Below are 5,434 nucleotides of genomic sequence, written 5' to 3'. Positions count from 1 at the left end.
TAATCTGATCTAGGTCTACCCCTCCTAACTCCTGTTTCTGCCTCTGATATGTCTCTGACTAGACCTTCAAGCCTGAGAAGGTGTCCTACCAACCTATCTCGCTTATTTCTTATTGACTTCCATAGAGTCCTCTGTTCTCCTTTTCTTTCTAATACCTCTTCATTTCTAACCTTCTCTATCCACGGTATCCTCATCATTCGCCTGTAACATCACATTTCGAACGCTTCTAACCTTTTCTTTTCCACAACGCCCACCGTCCATGTTTCGGACCCATATACCTTTAATAACCTTTTTCGAATTTCTAAATTAACCGTTCGTAACCATAGAAGTGACTTCTTTATATTGAAGGCGACTCGACCCTGCACTATTCTCTGCTTTATATTTCTACTACTCCTTCAGTCCTGACTTATCTGACTTCCTAGACACCTAAAATCAGTCACTTCTTCTAATTTTTTGTCTCCTATTTTTAAATTAACTTTTTCCCTACATTTTCTTCCTTTGCATACCAGTATTTTAGTTTTATTTTCATACAGTACTGTTTAGTCAGTGCTGCTTCCATTTTATTTAAAGCTATCTCTAACTCCTCCTTGCTAGATGCTAATACTGCTATATCATCTGCAAATCTAAGCATATTAATCTTTTGCCCCTGTATATATATCCCTACAGTTGTACTGTCTTTAATGATGTTGATCGCGTCTCCGATGTGTAGATTAAAAGGTAGCGCTCACAGTGTGCATCCCTGTCTGACTCCCTTCCTAATATTGAATTCTCTACGTTGCAACCCCTCTATATAATTCCCTGTTGCTCTAAGCATCACTCTTCTATCTTTGCAACTCATCCCTACGTTTGTAAGTATATTTAACATCTTGTCCCATTTACCATTGTCAAAGCTTTTTCTAAATCTACAAATCCTATGTACGCACTCTTTCCTTTCTCTGTCGTTTTATCTAATACTACGCGTAAAGTTAGAATGGCCTTCCGCGTTCCTCTATTTCTTCTAACCCCAAATGGATCTTCCCCTAATAGGTCTTCCGCCCTTTTTTCCATCCTCCTCTGTAAAATTCTAGTTATGATTTTCAACGTATGGGAAGTTAAACTAATTGTTCTAAATGTCTCGCACCTATCCACGCCTGTCTTTTTAGGTATGGTTACCACCACGTTCCGTTTATAATCCTCTGGGACTTTCCCCATCTTGTAAATGTAACTAACTAGCTTAAACATACGATCTCTAACCTCTCGTCCTACATGTTTTAGAATTTCCCAAAATTTATAAGCCCACAAAAACTGACCCTTGTGTCTTATACTGTAGCCACCAGTTTCAGATGGTTTCATGCCCTTCTGAAGATAACAATTAATGTGACTTCCTAGATAACGAACGCATAATACGATAACGCAGAGCACACATATAAATATATGGTGGCTAAAATTGATCGACAAGAAATGCCTAAACATTGCCAAGAAAAATAGTAAATTCGAATGATGTGGTGCTAAATACTTTTATTACGTAAATATATGTACAAAGGTTACTTGCATACAATAATTGCCCGAGAGAATGTATTGTTGGTTGAACAGGCAATTAAAACAAGGCGATACGTTCATCTGTTTTAAGTAGCACTAAACAAAACCTTCAAAAAAGTTATAGTACAGTACATGTGGTTGTAATTGCCTGCCACTTTGGCTCACGCCAGTTACAACGAGAAGAAGTCGTTTTTTTGACCTCATTGGGTTAATTGTCCAATTCAAAGCAAGAAAAGTCTTATCGTATTCTTACTAGGTATTGGATACCTACTCGATTTTGAACTTGACCATTTACGCATTGCAACTCAGTTCAAATAAATAAAAACGAATTGCAAATACGGCATTAATTTTTCTAAAAAGTTTTAAATTAAATAAACAAAAAATTTAATTAACAAAAAGAAGTGACAACAAATTAATAGCGACAGAACAAGGTTGTATAAGTTTAGCGATGGACTTAACACCGTAGAAGCGATGTCTTCGAAACGAAAATTAAAATGTTTAGTGTAAATTGTTTCTTCAACTCGATTTTTGTTAAACAAGAACATAATTGGTTGCATTTAATAGGTTCGAGTTCAAGGAATACGAAATATGTACATAGTAGGAGTTGTTTAAATAAAATAAGTTGTTTCGTATGTATACAACAATTAATCCTAAATAATATTATTATTATTCACGAGGAATAAAAAAATTAGTTTCATATGGTCAACGATGATCTTGACACGTATTTAGGAGATCAATGCGAACAAAGTCTCGGAGGGTAAAATATAAAGAGTTGTTTCAGTAGGAAAAGTTGTTATGTATCTATACTTATAATATAGAACAAACAGAATAGCTCAAAACCCCAACGCCAAAACACCACACTGTAGTTGTCCGAAGCACTTTTCGGTAACAAAGTTACCTTCTTCAGGGACTGAAGAAACAGTTTAGGAGGTAACTTTGTTACCGAAAAGTTCTTCGGACAACTACAGTGTCGTGTTTTGGCGTTGGGGTTTTGAGCTATTCTGTTTGTTCTACAACAACCGCCAAAGTTTTTCCAATCTTCATATTTCGTCATGGCTTCCCGGTCATCGGATTTAAACAGGTATCACAAACTTAGTTGTAAGATTAGATTAATTGGTGCAGATATCCAATTCTTAAAAACCTGTAAACGTAACTCTCTTTTCCCAGAGTTTATGAATATTAAAGTTTCAAAGAACTGTAAAGTTATTGAAAAAATAACCACTTTTNTACCTCTACCCCTCCTAACTCCTGTTTCTGCCTCTAATATGTCTCTGACTAAACCTTCATGCCTAAGAAGGTGTCCTACCAACCCATCTCGCCTATTTTTTATTGACTTCCATCGAGTCCTCTGTTCTCCTATACTTTCCAATACCTCTTCATTTCTAACCTTTTCTATCCACGATATCCTCATCATCCGCCTATAACACCACATTTCCAACGCTTCTAACCTTTTCTTTTCCGCCGCGCCCACTGTCCATGTTTCGCACCCGTACAATGCCATGCTTCAAACATACACCTTTAACAACCTTTTTCGAATTTTTAAATTAACCGTTGGCGGGCATAGAAGTGACTTCTTTTTATTAAAGGCGACACGACCCTGCGCTATCCTCTGCTTTATATTCCTACTACTCCTTTCATCCTGACTTATCTGACTTCCTAGGTATCTAAAATCAGCCACTTCTTCTAATTTTTCGTCTCTTATCTTTATATTCGCTCTTTCCCTACTTTTTCTTCCCTTGCATGCCAGTATTTTAGTTTTACGTTTATTTATTTTCATACAGTACTGATCTGTCAGTACCGCTTCCATTTTATTTAAAGCTATCTCTAGGTCCTCCTTGCTAGATGCTAATACTGCTAGGTACATCATCTGTAAATCTAAGCATACTAATCTTTTGTCCTTGCAGATCTATCCCTACAGTTGTACTGTCTTTAATGATGTTGATGGCGTCTTTGATGTATAGATTAAAAAGTAGCGGTGACAGTGTGCATCCCTGTCTGACTCCCTTCCTAATATTTACTTCTCTACGTTGCATCCTAGCTCTATAACTGCCTGTTGCTCTTTATACAAACTAAGTATCACTCTTCTCCATATAGGTAATAGTAATTAATAGTGTATAAATTTCAGATTGATAAACGCGAAGTACTAAAGTGTCTTTTCATAATAATTATGAATACTTTACTTAAAATTACATGCTTTTCTTAACAAATAATCTAGGTAAACAAAATACCACACTTTGAGAATAAAAAGATATACATATAAGTCTTTTTAGTTTTTATCAAAAACTTCGCTTTTTAATTAGCAAGCACAATGAGTCATTCTATAGTTCATGTATTTGAAAGTGTGAAGTGCACAGGTAATGAGTAATAATAAGAATTCCACTAATTGTTTATAAAAATCGAATTAACGAGTATCAAAGGAAACTCATACAGCTACTGTGCTAGAAGTATTTTTTTAATTTTACGACGAATTCTAAGAATAATAAAAACAAAAAACCAAAAATTACGACAACATGGAAGTGCCTACATTTTTCGTTAAACCATTAAAACAATTGGAAAAAAACAGCTGCACAATAAATCATTACCATACACCGTGCCCCACGTCCTGGTAGTGCCAGTGACGTGAACTAATTTTATTTTAATACAGCACTGATGCATAAAAAAACATTAGTAAACAATATGTAAACATTTTTCCATTTGACACACACACACGACACATCGCAAAGTAATTGGAGTAAAATTAAAATAATTAATTAAGCGAATCTAATGAAATGATTTTACTTCAAATTATTTTTTTCGATTTTACTTTTTTGAATAGGTAGTTTATTATTACGGTGTCAATAAAAAAATCTCATTAAAACCATAAAAACTCATTTTATGCATATACCTATTATTTTTCATTTCATTATTAGAATTAACTTACTTTGAAAACAAATTATGCTTTTTTTTTATTTAGATGGATATCCTAATCCAGCGCAGATAAACCGTCAAAAATGTAAAAACAATGGGTAGATGACATTAACTTATCAACGTAATCTAACAATAAAACTATTGTACTTTTGTTAGTCAAAGATTATAAATTAATTATCTGTGATTAACTAGTCACTATACAATAATGTTTTACGTACTATACATATCTAATGGTTTTAGCGTAAGTACATAACTGCTTTCAAAACGCCTAGGCGGAATCGAAAATAGCTAATTATTCTTAGTGGCTTCTAAATGGAAAACTAAAGGTATAGCTTCCCCTTCGTCTTAATGAAATAATTAAAGAAATACTGACTTGAAAAACTGAATCTCTTAAATTTAAGTCACCTTTAGACTATGCTTAAACTTGTTACACCCGAGTATTTAGTTTGAGTCGATATTGTTGATCCCAAACACTTAAAGTTACCAGATGTCAAAGTATATCCAGGAATATGTTCGGAAAATTCTGAAGCTTGTCCCGGATCAAGTATTACGAATAGCAATATATGTTCTTGAATATTTTCACGAAGAACACAATAATTTTCTTCAAATTACCGAAATATCATGATAAATCAAAATTCAGTTTTTATTTTATTTAACTTTTAAATTGCTTTTTATTAATGACATTTTTATTAAAATATGAAGTTACCATTTTCCCTTGTAAACTTAAAGATCAAAATTAATTATTAAGTCTCGCTTCTCCAACAAAAAATTATTTGAATGTTTAAATTTTCAGATGTTAACTAAAAAATTAAGTACCTACTGATTTGGAAAAAAAAACTTTTATTTCTATTCTCAGTAAGTTCAACAATTTAAGCATCGTAAAATAAAAATTTGGCAACTAAAATCTAACAGAGGCCGGAAATAACACCTTTCAAAACATTAAACCGCTTTCTACATAAAAAATATACAGGAAGTACACAAAAACAAAAGTACTTTACAGCACAATAAT

Source organism: Agrilus planipennis, unplaced genomic scaffold (genome assembly GCF_000699045.2).
Source record: "Agrilus planipennis isolate EAB-ADULT unplaced genomic scaffold, Apla_2.0 scaffold10, whole genome shotgun sequence".
In the NCBI taxonomy this organism is placed as follows: Eukaryota; Metazoa; Arthropoda; class Insecta; order Coleoptera; family Buprestidae; genus Agrilus; species Agrilus planipennis.
This window is presented reverse-complemented; position numbering follows the sequence as displayed.